We start from the raw sequence: 21,797 nt of genomic DNA on the forward strand, positions 1-21,797 counted from the left end.
TGGCTAAGCAGATCTCACACAGAGTTGATTTGATCTCAAACTCAAACTGGACCTTGCCCCTCCAATCAGAGCTGAAAAACCAGGGCACATGACCTCCCTAATATATACTTCTTCAGTCATCTTGCTCCTCTACCTTTTTTTTCTAAATTCCTATGAATATAGAGGTGATGGGATTTTCACTTATTTCTACTACTTGTCTTCCTAGGTCTTCTACTATATCAAACTCTACCATCTAAGCTCTCAAGCCCAGGCCATAATATATTCACTACGAGACTTGAAAGACAAACTTTCTCTCATAACAATGTTTGGTTTTAAATCTATAAGCTTCAACATTTTATTTTCAATATAATATTATACATATTAAATAATTTATATTTATAAACTTAGAAATATTATCTCTTTATTTTTATTTGTATTCCTCCTGAACCTTACGGTAGGTACTTCAGAGGTATGGAGGTCCTCTGGGATTTTTGATACATACTTCCTTTATGTGAAATTAACCGGATACTTTCTATTTATAAAATGCCTAGATGAGAGATCAAAACAGGCTAGATTAAAGCCATGTTACACAAGGTATAAGACTGGGGGCTAGGATTTTTTTAATTAAGTATATGCTATGTAGTTAACTATTCCTGTTTTTCTCTTAAAATTGAAGCAATTAAACATCTTCAGGTTATACACTAAAGGCTAATTCCTCTACAGAGTGATCACTGGAAAGTACATAACTGCAATACAAATAATAATAAAAAATCTTAATGTCTAGTTTTGGGAATAGGATGTTTCATGATTAAATATACACTATTCTGAAAAAAAATAATACTCTGAGGAAAATTTATATAAAATTGCAATACAAATAAGAAAATACCACATTAAAAATAAAACCTTACTTGATACAATATTAAAATGAAAAATAAAAATAGGGAAGCTATTTCTAGTTATAATATTTTATAGTTTAAGTAGAGCAGATATTAGAATGACTAGAAAACCAAGATATAAAGCTGACCATTATTTACCAGGTCATAAATCATAATACCAAGTTGAAATGGTATGTTTTATATCCTGTTTCATCTTCTCTTCATTGAAAAGTTTTTGCCCAAACTGATTATATAGAGTTGTGTTTCAAAATTTTTGTCTCTTTAATTTCAGGGTGTACAGATTCTCCAAATTTGAATATTCTCTTCATTGAAAAGTTTTTGCACGAGACTTACTATATGTTTCAAAATTTTTGTCTCTTTAGTTACAGGCTATACAGATTCCCCAATTTTGAATATTAGACAAATGCATCTCCTTCACCTTCCTGACTTTAATGCATATTTATTAGCAAGAGGACCCACTTACCCTTGGGCAGTATGATATAATAAAACAGATTTATATTATGCAGGATACTTTTTTTTCAATAACTTTTCATTTTAGAATATTTTTAGATTTACAGAAGTTATAAAGATAGTGCAGAAAGTTCCTATATATCTAATAACCAATGTCTCCTGCTGTTAGTATCTTCTGTAACTATAATATGTTTATTACAACTAACGAACTAAAATATACAACTATTTAACCAACATACCTTTGATTACAAGTAACAGAACAGTAAATCAAAATAATATTAGTAGTATTAATAGTTGTAATAGTGATAACTGAATGGTCTAAGAATAATGGAAGCATTAAGTGTGGTTGGAACCAGGCCTGAAACACTTTCATCCAAATCCAGCCACCTATTTGTTCTCGTTTTTGTTTTTTACCTTTTTGCCATAATTTGCCTCTGCATTCCTTTTGTTAGAATTATTCAGACAAAAAATCCCCACATCGAGGAAATATATACACAGCAGCTTCAGGCTCACATGTATATAATTAATAAATCTGATATATGATATTTTCAATAAATCTTGAGATTGATCTTCAGTGTACTGACTCCAGTTATGTCACCCTTCCTGAGTCAATCACCATGAAAAGCTGAACACGTGGATTGGCCATACCAGAATCATATCCCACCCCTGGACACAAGGATGAGATTAGCTCTCCTAAATAACTTAACCTGGTTATGGAACATATGTTTCTCACAAGTAAATTAAGTTGTTGATAGAAGGAGAAAGAATGTGCACTGCATACCAAAAAGGCAAAACTATCTGATCTCTACTATAATGTGCATATGAGTAGGTGTCTTAATCTTGAAAGAATCTTCAAGCATACTAGTCTATGATCATTTCTGGTTTAATCTGCAGGTAGGAAAAGTATCTTATTGGGTCTTTCTATTTATATGAAAATGATAAGTTAAATAAGATATTTTTTTCCTTTTGTATTGGTTACATTATAAATTGGTTATCTCTGTTTTTAGTTAAAAATAAGATACCCAATTCAGGCTCAATATTTAATGAGCATTTCCCTCATTGTTTTATGACATAGAATACCCCAACTTTTTCTAGCAATATTTTTATGATATTCTCTATACACAGTTCTTTACAAGAAGCTTCAGTAGTAGCAAGGGATATTTCAAGGTTTTATTCAGGTTTCAAGAATTTCCCTTCATGAAAATAATAACAATATTTAATACTTATTAACAGTCCATGAACAGTGAAAAATATTTACAAACAATACATCTTGTAATCCGTAGAGAAACCAATTAAGATTGTACAACTATTAGTCCTATATTATAGAGGAAGCAAGCAACTCAATCAAAGTCACAAAGTAAAAGGTGACAAAAGTAATTAGTAGTTTTATCAGATGTCTTTCAAGTTTTGCTTTATATCTTCTTTGTTTCACCTGTTCTATCGGTGTTTGGCTAATTTTTCACCCCTAGCCACAGTCAGAGACCCTCTTGATGTGGATTACGATCATGTTCATATGGCAACAACATTATTGGCCCCCTCCTCATGTATCCAGGACACAGTTTTTGTCCTTTGTTCAGACCTCCTGTTGATGTTGAGACCTAAGACACAATGGCAGCATTTGGTATTGACACGAAAGTGATCTAGAAGTGGGAAGAAATTGTAACCCTGAAGGTAGTTCTTTGACCAATAGAAGATGGCAGCAAGAAGAGAATACTAGATTTTTCTCCATTTTTCTTCCATGCACAGACTTTCCTGAGAGGCAGTCCTTAATAAGTCTTCTTGGGAGATAATTTAATGATATTAAACAATCAATCACACTTAATACCATGCAGTGGTTAGTTTGGGAATGTACCCCTGTATCAGTTATCTCTATTTCCCTGCCCTGCTTTCCTTTGCCCTCACCTCTGCTCCTAGGTACTGTACTCTTAAGTAAAGCATTAACACACAAGTTATTGTCACAGGCCCTGTTTCTAAGAAACTCAATCTAAAACTGTTGGTATCAGGAATGGCCCTAGAAAGTAGACTCTTAGGATAATATATTGAAGCTGCATTACTGACCAATCTCACAGCAATAACCATCCCTTTGCTAGTGTTAAGAGGGGCTGGTGATTAGCTCTGGCATGTCATAACATCACAATCACTAAGGTTTTCTCTTGTGGTTAATTTATCTTGTGGCATAAGGTACAGGTGGAAGATAAGACTTTAGGCAGTGCAGTGGCTGCATACTTATATAGTATGGGGCAATGATAATTATAGGAACTGTGAATTGGGCTCACTTTTGTTAATGATACTAGAAGCTTTGAAAGAGAAAATTATAGGCTTAGAGCAGACAATTGCCAACATGAGGCACTCCGTGAGTACCAGACGGCTTCTATGGCTTCATTCATGGAAAGTCCTAGCATCTCTGGGTACAGAGCATGTCACAGTCAGACTCAAGATTTAACTTTAAATGTGACAGAGCTACAGAAGGAACCAAATATGTAGGGCCTCTGTAGGATGTAAATGACAGCAGGAGATGATGCCATGCTACTGTGCTTTCTAGGGTAAGTAGAGTTAATTGGATTCTTAATGGAAGAATATAGGTGGCAGCACTTAATGATCAGAGGCAACACGGATTTAATTACTCTTGGTAACATGGCTAGAGTGGAAATTAGGGTGTCTTGATACACATGTGTATGTAATTTTGGCAAATGCATCACAGTGTCCTGAGAAAAGATAAATGATAAGGAGAGTAGTATATCACTTGACCTACATAATAAAATAAATACATAAATAAATAAATACAATAAGAACTTATGAACTAATAACTGACATCAGCCATCAAAATGGATAATTGTGGTTCCTCACAAAAACTCCAGATTTAAGGCAGTTCGAAGACAAAGAGGCCATTGATTGAAGTAAAACTCAGGTTTCCTTCAGAATGGATTCTGCAATATTACTGCAAGTAAAGTAGGTAAATACCCCCTTGAGCTTTTCCAAAAGATACTTATAGCCAATACTAGAATAATTGTGTAATAGAAAACAAGAATGACCAATATTTTAAGACGTATTGGATAAAGATTGTGAAGTGAGACTGACTGATAATGGAGGAACTGGAATACCATGAGTAAGAACCTTGGGTGCTGGATGATAGATGGGGTTTTGCACCAAGACTGTCCTATAATGCAATGTAACCAGCCTGTCTACACATTTACCCTATAGTTATTTCTCTAGTCCCCAGCTGGATAATTGAATCTGACCTATTCAACAGTTAGCTAATCCTCACATAGATTTATGATTTGTGAAATAACAGCTATTACAGAGGGGAAAAAAAATCTAAGCAGCAACCCACCTCAATCCTGGAGAATATATAAATGCAATACTATATTTCAGGAGGAATTACAATAATAAGCACCACCATCAAATGCATAAGAAATGTATGAGTAATGGATTAGTGCTTCCTATGATATCCCCATTCAATTCATCTACTGGACTGCTAAGGAAAACAGCAATAAGAAAAAAAATAAATGATCTTTATTGGTAGACAGCTAACTTACTTAGCTGTAAGTGGACTAACTACCTTAACTTACCTAGGTTGTAGACTCAATAGCAAATACTTACTTGATGTGGTATATTTATTGGTGCGATACCACATACCTCTGGCACTTGGAACACATGAATTGATTTGGCAATTTCATTTTTCTTGGTTCCTGACAGTAGGAAAAATCAAAAGCAGTTTGTCATCACATAGTAGGAACAGCAGTAAACATTAAGTGATTACCACAGGACTATGTCAATGCTTATACTCACATTCAAGATATATGACATGTGACAATTAAATTCACGAACATGTTGTAACAATGTTGCTAACCTTTTTTTGATATCAGAAGGATTATTCATTATTAATTTGTACCAACTGGACAAACAGACAACCAAGTTTACTATTTGGAAGTGCTAAAAAGGCTGTGTGAAAAAGTTAGACGACCTGAACTTTTTGCCAACAATTCATGGCTCTTGCATCGTGACAATGCATCAGCTCATGACACTGTCTGTGAGGGAGTTTGTTAGACAGTAAACAAATAACTATATTGGAACACATCCCTATTCACCTGATCTCGCCCCCAATGACTTTTTTCTTTACAAAAGATAAAGGAAACATTGAAAGGACGACATTTTGATAACATTCAGGACATCAAGGATAACGCAATGACAGCTCTGAGGGCGATTCCAGAAAAAGAGTTCCAAAATTGCTTCAAAGGGTGGACTAGGTGCTGGCATCAGTGCATAGCTTCCCATAAGGAGTACTTCAAAGTTGACCGTAATGATATTCAGCAATGACGTATGTAGCACTTTTTCTAAAATGAGTTCAGGGTTTAATTGTCTGACATTCATACTCTTTAGGAACATTAATTCTGCTATTCTGCAGAATACGATGTGGGTCTACTATAATGATGTATCATTCTAATAGGATTCAATCATCAGGAAATAACAAATCCTCTATATGCCATAGGAAGACACCAGAATGCCAGAGAGTGAAAGAAAATCCTGTAGAAGATGCAGGGTCTTCTCATATCAGTGAATATTTTAGAGATTCAAGTCAATTGGAAATTATCAGAAAATGTTTGTAAGATGAATAAAATAGCAATGCACCTCACATTTCCAATTTACAGTGCTAGATGGGTCTCGTTGAATTTTTGGGGTCAGCACATAACATAATTTAGAATACAGTTATCATTCATGTATTGAGTGATTAAAAAGAATGTGTTTTTAGTAAGGCCAAGAGCAGACAAGTATTCTATATAGTCAAGACTGTGATACAAGCTGCCCTGTCACTTAAAGTATGTGACCAAGAAAATCTGAAAATGCTAAAGATATCTACAGAATATTTAGGATGCTATATTGAATCTCTGACAAGCCCCAATAAGAAAAATTGACATGTAGAGTCCTAGGCTGTGGAGAAAGTCCTAGGCAAGCCAAGTCCTAGGCAAGCCAAGAAATTCAGCAGCCAAGAAATTAATAGTCATTGAAAAAAGTACTTCTTTTTTTTGTTTTACATTTATTTTAATATCTATGCCATGATCACGTGACATGACTTTTTTTAATTTATTGGGGTTACAATTGTTAGTAAAATTACATAGATTTCAGGTGTACAATTTTGCATTACATCATCTATAAATCCCATTGTGTGTTCACCACCCAGAGTCAGTTCTCCTTCCATCACCATATATTTGATCCCCATTACCCTCATCTCCAACCCACCCACCCTGGTAAATACTAAACTATTGTCTGTGTCTATGAATTTTGTTTCTCATTTGTTTGTCTTGTTCTTTTGTTGTTTTTGGTTTATACACCACATACAGTGAAATCATAGGGTTCTCTGCTTTTTCTGTCTGACTTATTTCCCTTAGCATTATATTCTCAAGATCAATCCATGTTGTCACAAATGTTCCTATATCATCTTTTCTTACCGCCAAATAGTATTCCATTGTGTATATATACCACAACTTCTTTATCCATTCATCTATCGAAGGACATTTTAGTTGTTTCCATGTCTTGGCCACCGTAAAAAAAGCTGCAATGAACATAGGAGCACACATCTCCTTATGTATAAATGTTTTCATATTTTTTGAGTAGATACCCAGGAGAGGGATTGCTGGGTCATATGGTAATTATATTCGTAATTTATTGAGTAACCTTCACACTGGCTTTCATAACGCTGTACCAGTCTGCATTCCCACCAACAGTGTATGAGGGTTCCTTTTTCTCCACAGCCTCTCCAACATTTCTCACTATTTGTGTTGTTGATGATAGCCATTCTGACTGGGGTGAGGTGATATCTCATTGTGGTTTTTATTTGCATTTCTATGATTAGTGATGTTGAACATTTTTTCATATGTCTATTTGCCATTTGTATGTCCTCTTTGGAGAAATGTTTCTTCAGGCCCTCTGCCCATTTTTCAATTGGGTTGTTTGTTTTTTTGTTGTTGAGCATCATGAGTTCCTTGTATATTTTGGATATTAGCCCCTTATCGGAGGCACTGTTTGCAAAAATCGTCTCCCATTCAGTTGGTTGCCTCTTTATTTTGTTGATGGTTTCTTTTGCTGTGCAGAAGCTTTTAAGTTTCATATAGTCCCATCCTTTTATTTTAACTTTTTCTTCCATTGCCTTTGGAGTCAAATTCATAAAATGCTCTTTGAACCCAAGGTCCATAAGTTTAGTACCTATATTTTCTTCTATGCAGTTTATTGTGTCAGGTCTTATGCTTAAGTCTTTGATCCATTTTGAATTAATTTTGGTACATGGTGACAGATAGTAGTCCAGTTTCATTCTTTGCACATGGCTATCCAATTCTCCCAGCACCATTTATTGAAGAGGCTGTCTTTCCTCCATTGTATAATTTTAGTTTCTTTGTCAAAAATGATCTGCCCATATTGATGTGGTTTTATTTCTGGGTTCTCAATTCTATTCCATTGGTTTATGTGTCTGTTTTTCTGCCAATATCATGCTGTTTTGATTATTGTAGCCCTGTAGTACAAGTTAAAGTCAGGGAGTGTTATACCTCCAGTATTTTTTTTTTTTTCTTAAGATTGATTTGGCTATTCAGGGTCTTTTGTGGTTCCAAAGAAATCTGATAATTTTTGCTCTATTTCTTTAAAAAATACCATTCCAATTTTGATGGGGATTGCAATAAATCTGTATATTGCTTTGGGTAATATGGCCCTTTTAACTATGTCGATTCTTCCAATCCATGAGCACGGAATGTCTTTCCATTTTTGGGGGTCTTCTTCAATTTCTTTCAAAAATATGTTATAGTTTTAGGCATATATGTCCTTCACATCCTTGGTTAAGTTTATTCCTAGGCATTTTATTCATTTTGCTGCAATTGCAAAAGGAATTGTTTTTTTGTATTTCTTTTTGTGAGATTTCATTGTTAGTATATAGGAATGCAATGGATTTTTGTACATTGATTTTGTAGCCAGCACCTTGACTGTATTTGTTGATTGTTTCTGATAGCTTTTTGGTGGAGTCTTTAGGGTTTTCTATATATAGCATCATGTCATCTGCAAAGTGATAATTTAATTTCTTCATTCCCAATTTGAATGCCTTTTATTTCCTTCCCTTGCCTGCTTGCTCTGGCAAGGACTTCCAACACTATGTTGAAAAGCAGAGGTGGTAGGGGACAGCCCTGTCGTGTTCCTGACCATAGAGCAAAGGGCTTCAATTTTTCTCCATTAATTATGAGATTACCTGAGGACTTGTCATATGTGGCCTTGATTATGTTAAGGTATTTTTCTTCTATACCTGTTTTATTAAGTGTTTTAATCATAAATGGATGCTGTATCTTGTCAAATGCTTTTTCTGCATCAATTGATATAATCATATGATTTTTTGTCCTTTATTTTGTTTATGTGATGTATCACATTGATGGATTTGCGGATGTTGAAACATCCTTGTGCCCCAGGGAAGAACCCCACTTGGTCGTGATGAATAATCATTTTAATGCATTGTTATATTCGAATTGCTGGAATTTTGTTCAGGATTTTTGCATCTGTATTTAACAGAGATCTTGGTCTGAATTATGGATACACTTATACCTATATGAAATAAAGCCAAATATTTCTCAAGTGCAAACCTAAAGATGCTCTTTTCTTTTTGTGTGTTGTCCTTACCAGGTTTTGGTATCAGGGTAATGTTGGCCTCATAAAATGAGTTAGGGAGTACTGTCTTTTCTTCAATTTTTTGGAAGAGTTTGAGCAGGATTGGTATTAGATCTTCTTTGAAAGTTTGGTAGAATTCACTAGTGAAGCCATCTGATCCCGGACTTTTGCTTTTGGGAAGATTTGGTGATGATTCAATTTCGTTACTGGTGATTGGTCTCTTTAGATTTTCCAGTTCTTCATGGTTCAGCCTTGGAAGGCTATATGTTTCTAAGAACTTGTCCATTTCTTCTAGGTTATTAAATTTGGTGGCATATAGTCCTTCATAGTATTTTTGGATGATCCTTTGTATTTCTGTGGTATCCATTATAACTTCCCCTTTTTCATTTCTGATTTTGTTAATTAGTGTCTTCTCTGTTTTATCTTAGTGAGTATAGCCAAGGGTTTGTCAATTTTGTTAATCTTTTCAAAGAACCAGCTCTATGTTACGTTATTTTTTTCTATTGTCTTTTTATTCTCTATTTCATTTAGTTCTGCTCTGATTTTTGTTATTTCCTTTCTTCCGCTGACCTTGGGTTTCTCTTGTTCTTCTTTTTCTAGTTCTTTAAGGTGTAACATGAGGTTATTTATTTGGGATTTTTCTTGTTTCTTGAGATAGGTCTGTAATGATATAAATTTCCCTCCTAAAACTGTGATTGCTGCATCCCAAAAATTTTGGTAGGATGTATTCTTATTGTCATTTGTTTCTATGTATGTTTTGATCTCTCTAATTTCTTCTTTGACCCACTCGTTCTTTAAAAGTATGTTGTTTAATCTACATGTATTTGTGTTTTTATCTGCTTTCTTTTTATGTTGAGATCCAATTTCAAAGCCTTGTGATCAAAGAATATGATTGGTATGATTTCAATATTCTTAAATTTGCTGAGGCTCATTTTATGTCCCAGTATATGGTGTATCCTTGAGAATGTTCCATGTACACTAGAAAAGAATACATAGGCTGATGTTTTAAGATGAAGTGCTCTACATATGGCAATTATGTCCATTTCATCTAATGTGTCATTTAGGACTGCTATTTCGTTATTTATTTTCTGTTTGGATGATCTATCCATAGCTATCAATGATGTATTTAAGTCTCCTAGTATAATTGTGTTTTGGTCAAATTTTCCCTTTATTTCTGTTAGTAGTTGCTTGGTATAATTCTCTGCTCCCTGATTGGGGGCATAAATATTGATGACTGTTATGTCTTTTTATTGTATAGTCCCCTTTACCATTATGAAATGTCCATTTTTGTCTCTTGTTATCTTTTTCATCCTGAAGTCTGTTTCATCTGATATCATAAGGGCTACACCTGATTTTCGCTGGGTACCATTTGCTTGGAGTGTCAATTTCCACCCTTCACTTTGAGTCTATGCTTGTCCTTGTAGCTGAGATGTGTCTCTTGGAGACAGCATATGGTTTGGTTTAGTTTTTTGATCCACTCTGCTACTCTGTGGCTTTTTATTGGTGAGTTCAGTCCATTTACATTTAGGGTGATTATTGATATGTGAGGATTTCCTGTCATTTTATCTTTAGTTTTCTGGTAAGGCTGTGCTCCATTGTTTCTTTGCTTTTTGTTGTTGTCTATTATTTCTGTGTGGTGGTATTCTATGATGTTTCCTTCTGTTTCTTCTTTTATTAGAGTATATATTTCATTTCTGGATTTCTTTTGAGTGGTTACCCTTAAGTTTACGTAAAAGAAAGTGTGATATTTAGAGTATTCCATTTTCTTCAGCACGTTTACTTTCTCCGTTCCCATATTCCGGTTCAGGCCTTTACTCTCCCCCTTTTTATGTTTTGGTTGCCACAAATTGTCCCTGTTGATGGTGGTTGAATATCCTCCTTTAGTATTTCTTCTAGTACAGGTCACGTATTAGAAAATTCCCTCTGCTTCTGTAGGTCTGGAAAGGTCTTTATTCTCCTTTCATATCTAAAGGATATCTTTGCTGGATATATTATTCTTGTCTCATAATTTCCCTCTTTCAATAGTTTCTATATTTGGTTCTACTCCCTTCTGGCTTGTAGAGTTTCTGCTGAAAAATCTGATGATAATCTAATGGCCTTTACTTTGTATGTTACCGTCTTCTTTTCCCTGGCTGCCTTGAGGATTCTTTCTTTGTCTTTGATTTAAGACAGCTTCAATACAATGTGCCTTGGAGAAGGCATGTTGGGTTTGATGTAATTAGGTGTTCTGTTTGCTTCTTGGATTCGAGGATCCAGTTCTGTCCACAAGTTTGTAAAGTTCTCATCAACAATTTGTTCGTATATATTATCTGATCTCTTCTCTCTTTCTTCTCCTTCTGGTATACCCATTATTCTTATATTACTCTTTCTGATGGAGTCAGAAAGTACTTGTAGAGTTCTTTCATTTATTTTAAGTCTCAGGTCTCTTTCTGCCATCTGAGTAATTTCCAGGTTTCTATCTTCGATGTCACTGATCCTTTCCTCTATCTGATCCAATCTACTACCTAAGCTGGTTATTTCATTCTTAATTTCTTCTATTGAGTTCTTAATCTCCAGAAATTCTATTTGGTTCTTTTTTAAAATTTCAGTCTCTTTAGTAAAATGTTCATGTTGTTCTTTGATTGTGTTTGAGTTCATTAAACTGCCTTTCTGTTTCCTTGCATCTTGTTTGGTTCTTTCAGAACTGCAATCTTGAATTCTCTGTCATTTAAGTCACATATTTCCATATATTTAACTTCCTTTTCTGGAGACTTTTCACTTTCTTTCTGAGCTGTCTTGTTGCCTTGGTTATTCATGGCAATTACTGATTTATTATTACTCTTTCTAGACATCTACAGGAGTGGCTTCTGCAACAGGTTGATAGAAATATGTCTTTCTTTTGTTTTTCAGTACTTGTTGGTAGAATATTTTACATTTATACGTTTTATTTTGTTTTATTTTATTTTATTATTTGCAGCCTCTTTTTTCTCTCTCACACGGTAGTCCTATTTTTCTCTGCACTATTCCAGCTTCTCACACAATGGGGGGATTCCCTGGGAGACGGGCTTCTCCTCTGTTAATAGTTCTCCTGGGTCACAGGGCGCAATATCATTGTGGGTATGTGGAGAGCTTTTGAAGTTCCATAGCTCTTCCTGCAGCAGATTCAGAGCCCCTATGTTTCAGCAGTTCTTTTTACTCCTGCAGGGATCCGCCCAGATAGGTGGGGTCAGGGGCGGGAAAAGTTGTGAGAGGTGGCCCAGAGCAATGGTGGCGACCACCACCTCAGCCAGCCCTGCTTCCACAACTCCCTCCCCTTTGCCAACACTAGTTGGGCTGGGAATCTGTGTCTGCAGTCCACAGTTCTCAGAACAGCAAATATTCTGTTCTTTTGATCTGACACTGCTACTGTTCTGCTTCTAGCGCCGGGCAGGTGGGGGCAGGGCGATCTCTGGGAGGGTAGGGAGGGACGGCCAGTCTCAGTGCCTAAGGCTTCCGTTCTCTGCTCGGCAGTGATGGCTTAAAACACCGTTTCAGCTTTCTTCCCTCAGTCTTTTCTCTGAGGTCTCAGCCGGGAGCATTGGGTTCAGCCATGTTATATGCTGCCCCCTCATCCCTATGTGCCATTAGCCTAGCTCTAGCAGTCCAAGTTCTTCCCTCTCCCGCAGCTGTGGTAGTTCCGGGATGCAGCGAGCTCGAAGCACAGAGCCAGCTCTCCATCCTGCGCCCCCACGCCTCTGTCTCTGCACTTAACCCTTCCCTTCTCCCCGCTCATGCGAATCGCCCACCTTTAGGTGAATTTAATAGTGGGTCTCTTCGTCTCGCCTTTCTGCTGTGCAGGGAGTCCTTTGTGGAGTTATTGTTGTTCGATTAGTTGTAAATTCCAGGGGAGCTTTACAGAGGCTCACCTCATGCCACCATTTTGATGACGTCGGATCGAAAAAATTATTTCTAAAATACTATTAGATCCTAGTATTATATCCCATATCCTGACCATGGGATACAAAATGCTGTGTAAGCACACCTATTTATCCTAACTTGGGTCTTATTAGACCTGCTGAGTCTTAAATTTGGGTCTATAAAGCAGTAACAAATTGTGCAATGAAAATGGTTTCTGGGCTGTGACTTGAGCAGATCTAGAAAGAATAAGAAAATCAGATGAACCAATGGCCAGCACTTCCACAATATTACCTATCTATCACATCATTGCTCCCTCATGGTTATGCTTAGGGCTTTCTAAGAGTATTTCCTGTGAACAAAATTATGTAGAATAAAAATAATATCAGACTTTGCTTCATCGATAAATTGGCTTAAAAGAGTTATGTCCTTAAATGAAAATCTGTGACTTATCAGATTTGTACCTCACCTCTTAGGGAAGAAGTGAGGATGCCTTACATCTATGGAAGTACCATACTTTATTAAGTAGCTGGATATTATGGAGAGCATCAGTAGATCTGAGGACTGGTCAAGCAGATAGACACTTCTCATGTGTGATTGCTGATCGTCTCAACCTCGTTCTTTCTGGAACCTTTGGCTACTCATTCCAGACTAGGCCACTATCATGACAACTCACTACCCGTGGCCTCCAACCAGGTTCATATGGAATAATCCACAAGTGTCTCATCTCGTGGATATTCTGAATACCATTTTTTAGTTTGGAGCTCTCCTGTTCCATGAAGAATGAGATGCTGTGCATCTACATGGGGCCACCATACATGTGACCCAGAAAAACAAATACAATTACAACACAGGAGGTGAAATTTCATCAGTAAGAGATTGGAGCCAGAGGATAAATTCTTTTATTTCCCAAACCTGATAATACATGTCCTGAGAAAAGCTTATTTATTTTATCTTTTGGAAGATCATCTTATGAGTTTGAGTCATGCTTGACATTAAGTGATGGCCAGCTTAGTAACACATTTTATTTGCTCTCCTGCTTTTATTTTTCTTTTTCCTCACTGCTCATTTTTAGTAAAGTGGTCCTGAAACTTTTGGTTCAGCTTCTGTTATCTGGGCACCCCAAGCTAAGCCAGAGAAGATGAATTGGAGACCAGGCAGTCAGACCCTTAGTCTGCTCATAACTAGTACTATCTACGATGAATACTTCAAATGTCAGTAATATTCTTTCTATTTACCCCAGTGTTCTGTGCTCAAAGTATAAATAAGTACACCCATTTATGTTTTTCAATGTCATATGTACTTTTCTTCAAGAATATGTCTTTGAAAAATTAAATATTGCAGTTTTTAAAATCAGGCTGCCATTTGCTAATTAAATGCTACTCATCAATTCTCTGTGGTAATTTTATTATGTACAGTATGGCCCATTAAAAATTAAACTGAAACCACTATATACATTCTACTTAAGATTAATTATAACTATAGTGTGTCAGCAAGACATACAAACTTAGTTCATTTTCAGATAGTAGTATATTGCCACTAAAAGATCTCCTAGGATGATTGGTAAAACATTTCCAAAAAAAATATTTTAAGTAAACACAGTTTCTAAACATTAAGAGGACAAAGAAGAGGGATGATGATATAAGGAAAAGTTAATATGACCATGTGGTAATCATATCAATTGCCAAAAGACAAAAAAAGGAGCTGTCTAAAGCCATTTTTAATAAAACACATTAACAATGAATGTTTTAAAAATAGGCATCTGTTATAACACCAAAATATTTATCACACATTTATTTTGTATGTTTGTACCAAACCAAGTGCTAAAAATTATTTGTGGTGCATAATAGTAAAAATACATGTACCCATATAAACACACACAAACAAAGGTAATAAAAGGCAAAAGCCCAACAGTAAGTTCCTAGCAATTGGGACAAAATGAAAAGAATATTTCTTGTTGCATGTCAAGGAAGGGAACAGCGAAGGGAAAATGTATTATTTTTCTTCCCCAGACCATTTGCTTAATAAAAAGTATATAATGCAAATTTTAATGTAAAAAGAATTTAAACATTAAAAATGCAAAATTTTATGACACTTTTATTGCAAATATTAATAGGTGGCTATTTTAAAATCCAACCAAAGGTATCTACAAAATCGACCTCTTGCTTTGTTACACTGGGATATTTTTATATGCAGTCAAAATTATTCAAGAGGTGTTCTTTGGGACACCTTTTCTTTAGGCTAACTTAAATCATTATTATGTAAAATGTATCTCCTGGTGCTAGCAGTGACCTCTTATGTTGTATTTCATAAAACAGATAGAGAGATCCAGAGAGCACCACAAAAGTAGAAAATGGTCTGTCATATATTTCTATATTTTGGGCTCCCTATCTCTACTATATTTATCTGTTTATTTTTTATTGTTTTGCTTTTATTGGAGGGTTTGTGCAAACTATCTTCTTTAAAAGGGCTCTGCAGTGTAGTAAAACTATCTTATTATTTTTGGCTAGGTATATATGGACTTAAACTGAGCTTTAGACGTTTAATAGTCATGTGACCTTAGGCATGTCGTTGACTTTCTCTCTCTGCCTCAATTTCTCCAAATATGAAAATAAAATAAGATCACTTTTTTATGTAAACATTAAACAGATACCAACTGTAATGCTTTATTTATCTCTACTTGCAATTGCACAATTTATAACAACTAACACAAAGTCACCTGTTCAGAAATCAAGGTCACTGTCATCACCACTAGATTTTTAGAAATTGTATTGGAATGTAGAAGAAATTAACAACTAAGAGAGAAACTTTTTTTTTTTTTTTTTTTTGATCAGTGAGTAGTTTCAAATACACCGCTAGTTATTCTTTTTAAGATTTTACATGTTTCAATACTGGTAAAACTAGCCAGGTTTTTATTCCTGATTACTCTGCTTGCTTTGATTTGTTGTAAGACTTTGATTTGTGTATAGAGTGAGCCACTGATTTGAACCTCTTTTTATAAATATATCTCTGAATTTGAACTAGAATTTTGACTGCATATTGCATTATGATGTAGTTGTGTTTAAGTAGAATGTGAGAATCATATTTAACATGATGTTTCCATGATCTATAGGCCACATTTCAAAGAACTGTTTTTTTCTATACTAACACATTACAAAAAATAAATAAATAAAATAAAAACTTTTATGCTTTCCTTTCTTATTAGAATTTGAACAAAATTTCTTTATCATTAGTGCCTTTCACAGTACAATAGAAAAATAATACAGTCCTAAAAATTAAACCTGTGCCCAAGTCCTAGTTGTAGCACATGTCAAGCTACTCTAAGAGATGGGACTAGCTACTTAACATCTATAGACCAGAAGTTCTTTATCACTCAATGGAGACTGAAAATAGTGCCATTTCTGGTAGTCATACCACTTACGTATGATGCATCTGCTATATAGTAAGTTGTCAGCAACAGATAGCAATCATTATTAAATGTTTATAAATAGCTGGTAAATAAATAAGTAAATTAGGCAAGCATCATGCATCTTATTTAGGTCAAGTTTCTTTTTATTTATTATTATTTTTTTCCCATTGTTCACCATGAGTGACCTATTTCCAAAAAAAAGAAAGTATTGTTGGTAACCAGTATACAATTTTACACCACTGATTCTTCCTTGCTTTTTATTTTCTCTAAATCTGTGACATTGATTTGACCTGGTGTTAGCATACAGTACTCTTTTTCGCCATCCCTCCCTTTTAAACCTTAGAAAGAAAAAAAGAAAAAAGGAAAAAAAAAAAAAGAGGGAATCCATGCAGTGGAAATAACTAACTACACAAAGAGAGGTAATATAACTAATAAGGCATGCTAAGAGTCCTAGTTCATTTGCAGGCAGAGGTATCTATTAACCAATGCATATATATTCTTCTATTTCATACTTTAAATATTAGTAGTTTCGGTCTGTTTTCCCTTTGGTAATTCCACAGGGAAAAATCTTTGAAATCTAATTGATATCATAAGATGTGAGAAGAACAAGGAGAAAAATAGGTGAAACAGATAAGGTAGTTGTTATTATACCAGATTTCTCTACTTAACTGCAGTTTTAGTTTCATTAAACTTGCTCATGTTATGGATTTGAAAATTATTTAAAAAATAACTGATATATAATTGTGAAATTTTGATTTAATTGTTTTTAAATTATGCAAAATATAAGGAAGTTTCTTTTTTTATTGATCTTATCACCAGCAATATTTATGCTCTTAAATACATGACCAAAAAATGTCCATTATAAAACATGCATGCTTTCAAAAGACACCAAGGCATTCTTTTCAACAGTTAGAAAATGTCTCTCTCCCTATTCCCTTAGCTTTGTTTCCACTATTCCTCTGAACATTAATAAACACTTCAATGCATTATTGTCCTGCTTCACAGCATTTAGTTAATTTTCCAAAATTAAGGTTAGTTTTTTTTATGCACAAGGACAAAAGTCATAACACTTAATTGACATATTTCTTTACCATCGGATTGTTTTTCTTCTTTTGGTATGAATTGGGTGAATTACTTTATTATTTAAATGTTTATTGTGTTAATATGAGACTACCATTTATAAATTCAAAAATAGTACAAAAGTATATTTTGTACTAACATTACACCAAAAATAGAGTTTATAATATGGTATTGAAATGTCTTTATATTATTTTTATATACTTCTATTTCTTATATTAAACATTATTAGGTAAATCATGAAATAGAAATTCTAATAATTATGTTGAGCTGTCACAGAAAGAAGCTAGAGTTTATGAGAGTGTTACTGTCTTTCACCAATGATCCCTTTAGACAGTACTCAGTACTGGCATTAAGAATCACCGACAGGGTAGGGAAGCCTGGCTTTGTTGGGAGACAGTGTGCAAAGATAATTCCACTTGCTAAGTGTTGCTTTTAGTCACTTGCAGGCATTGGATCCTGAAGATTGTAGAAAATAATTAAGTAAGGATATATGAATAGGATAAATCCTTTACCTGAAATTAAGGCTTACTTTCAACAGTTCAATTGAAGACTCACTTAATTTACAGTTAGAAAGCATAATATGAATAAGGGAGTAGTTCTCCAAATTGTAAAAGTTATTTTCATTGTTCTATGTTATTTGACATCAATGTATTCAGCCTTGACTCAGAGTATGGCCTAGGTACTATCTCAGATTAATCATTTGGAGATTGAAATCTCATTACTCGTATCAATTTTAAGTTAAGAAACTATAATATGTGAGTGAGTTGGATTTGGTTGAATAATCACTAATTGAAATTGCTTGTCAGAGAATGAAGTAACTTTATGGAAAAAATGAAGTATGTGTTTCACATTCTTAGAGCTTTGTTTTTAACATCCAGCTGTAACATCAGTCCTTAATATCTATTCTCTCTATCTTAATAAGGGTGAATTAGTCTCATAAGTCTTCCTATACCTACATATTTTTAATGTCCAAGGATTCATAGAAAATTGCCTGAGAGGAAAATCACCTATGAGGGAATACAAAGGATTATGTAAATGCTATATGTTCCTTTGAAAATACACTATCCAAAGTGAAAGTCTAATTCAATTTTAAGTGTAAATTTTGAACATAAAGAAAATAGAGGGAAATGTAGGCATGGATTTTTTAGAACTTTTAAAATCACACATTTCCAAGATTATAATTGTTTGGTTTAATGTAATAAAAAAGTGAGATGTGATTTTTTTTTTTCCTAAACACTATTCAAAAAGATTAAGATGACATCAGTGTTAGCCACTCTGTTTTCAGAATATTCCCTTGCATTTTCCTCTAAAAATCCTGGGTATTTACTTTGTAACTCATCTGCACATCCTGCCCACATATAGTTCTGTTAGTCCTTTATAATCATTTAGAAATCGCAAATCATTGCAGTAAGAAATACTCAGAATTTTGATGCTGAATTTGTAAGGCTCATTTTTATGTGGTCATTTTTATGTGGTCATTTTTATGTATTCTACTTAGATCACAGGAATTATCTGAACTCCACCACTATATTAGGATTAGCGTATCATCAAGGTGTCCAACATTTCAGACCACAAAGACTCAAGTAGGACCTTAGCATTTCCTGCTCTCTTCCTTCCTCATTGGTCCTCAGTCTCATCATCTGTAAGGATCAGGGTGTTCCTACCTACCGTTTACATTGTAAGCAGACACTCTGTTACCTATGTTTGTTAGTCAGGATAGGCTAAGTTATGTGACAGTAATGTTTAAGCCCAGAATGCCAGTAGCTTATAACAGTAAGATAGATTTTACCTTCACACGATATGTCTATTGCCAACTGGCGGAGGACGCCATTCTTGTAAGCATATGGAATGACTACAGCGTTTTCACCATTGCAGAGCAGCTAGAGGCTTTATTGCATGTTGAGAATGCATGCAGAGAAACAATTCTGCGGTGCTTTCATCAACTCAAATGTTGCTGGTAGCTGTGTCAGAGGGAAAGGGAAGCCAATAAATCACACAGCTCCTAAAGACTTTTTCTCACGTTACTTTGGCAACAGTAAGTCATATAGTATGCCTAAGTACAAAGGGTGTGGGAAACATATTCCTGACATGTGATGAAACGGAGATTTATAAATATTTGGTGAAAAGCACTAATGACCACATGTAAAAAGTTTCATGATCACCCATGCTAAGCACTAATTATCTCCGCTATTGTAAAAGGCTTTCATGCATTAAATAAACTAAATTTCATTGAAAATGTACTCAAGTACTGAGTTAGGTTTAAGAATATTTGGATACATAAAACAAAATTTCAAACTTAAAGACTCCATGGGCCAGTCTGTCTGCCAGAGGGTTTTTATCCTCATTTACCTCGCCCTCCAAATGATTTCACCACTTTTTTAAATTCTGCATGATCAATTTACAACCTCCCCTGCCAAGGCAGTATCTGAGTCTCTTCTCCAACACTGGTCATTTTTCTTATTCTTAGAAATGTTAATATCCAAATTGAAGTCCCATCTGAGTTACTAATCTCTGTTCCTTCCCCTCTTTTGCTTCAGTCACCTTGTTTTCCTCTATCTTAGTTATTCACCCAGAGTCATCTTGGGAACTTGTCAACAAACAACCTCTCATCAAATGTGGCATCATTCCCACTCCCACCAAAATCTCATTGCACCATATGCCACTTGTCCAACCATCACTGTAATTACTTTAGTCTCTGTCTTTTTCTCTGTAACTCTCCCCACTCTTTCCAGGTCCACTTAACTCAATTTGAAGCTTACTCTACTTCTTCAATCATTTTAGTGTTTTCCTTTTATTAAAATTCTATTGTGTCCAAATGTTTTACTGAAACTGTCATACAATATTCAATCAAGAATCAGCCTCATTTATCAGTTCTGGGCCAAAGAGTACTTTCAGAGAAAAAAAAAATCACAAAACTAACAAATATGACCTACTTCAAATATATGCTTACTGGTCAGTCTGGCTTACAGTCTAGTGAGTATATCTAATCTATACTATTTTACAAAGAAAATTAATGCCTTGTCATGCATTCACTTTGTTTCTCTATGCCATTTTTCTTCTTCATTTTTATAATGTTCTATAAATCTTTCCTAATGCACTAATGATAATAAATTTTCTGTCTGTAAATGTGACACCATTATCTCCCACTGCTTATCACTTATTTTGTTCCATTTATCTTTAAATCCATCCATTCTTAAAGTCACAGAATTTTAAAAATCTAAATATAACTTAAGGATTATGTTTGAAATCTGCTTTAAATTTGCATTTTGCATATATATGTCAATACAGCCTTCTCCAGATTCCCACTAAAATACTCATGAAGGCTCAGAAAGAAATTAAAATTTGCATCATTATGTCTGGCACATAATCTAGTACCAGAATCTGAAATACAGATGGACCTGAAATGGGGAAAACTGACAACAGGAAAAAACAATACCAAGAACAAGAAATCACCACCACAATAACAACTCTACCACATTTGAGTTTACAGTACATTCTGACTTCATCTCATTAAACAGCAACCACCTAAAATAAATTATAATTTATGACAAAGATCATAATTTACATCAATCTGAGTACCTACCCCAACCAGGGATTTGTCATTTCTGGTTTTAAGTGTTAAATAAAGAAATGAAAATCTGTCCCACGGTAGGCATGCATTATTTATTGATATCTTGAGGTATAATAATGACATACAAAATAACATTAGTAATATCCTGTTAGTAATACACAAAGTGTAACTATTCTCTAAGACCATATTTTAAATGGCCATAAAGCTAAAAATGAAGTAAAATTAACTTCCCTTTCTTAGGGTCACAATTTAGTTGATGTACATATTCCTTGATGACTAATAACAGATCTTTAGAAGTGATTTCTGTTTGTTGCGTTATTATTCTTCCTTTCTTATTTTCAAGCTGCAAAGTCTTCGTCTTCCAAAAATATAAGTGAATTATGTCTTTCAAATTGAATGCCTTTTCAGAGAATGAAGTTTTATCCCATTTTTTATCGTTTATTTTTTTTTCCAAAATGGGTTTTGCTTTATTTTCTGACATACCACAGAAGTGATAAGCCATTCCACCCCGCCTTGGGGAGGAATATTTTTACTCTTAAAAAAAAAAAAATCTCCAATAACTGAAAAAACGAGGTCCAGAACACATCTTCTTTTGGAGTTGTAAAAAATTAGTGCACAGAAAAATAATTTAACTTTGTTTACACAACAGACTTTGTAAATCTTTAGAGTTTAATGTAGATGATGAAACATTTTCTGCCTTTTTGCTGGTGACAGTTCTGTGTCTTTTCCAAGTAGAGCCAACAAGCCATTGTGACATCTTTTCATCTTCAAGTCACAACACTTACCAGAACAAGAAAGAAGCTTCTGAAATTATATTTACACTGAAATAATAGTAAGACAAGAGCAATCTAACTATAGAAGTGGTGGTTCATTAAAATGCTCCAACTATTGCCAAGCACAG

The sequence above is a fragment of the Rhinolophus hipposideros genome, assembly GCF_964194185.1.
Source record: "Rhinolophus hipposideros genome assembly, chromosome: 11".
Lineage (NCBI taxonomy): Eukaryota > Metazoa > Chordata > Mammalia > Chiroptera > Rhinolophidae > Rhinolophus > Rhinolophus hipposideros.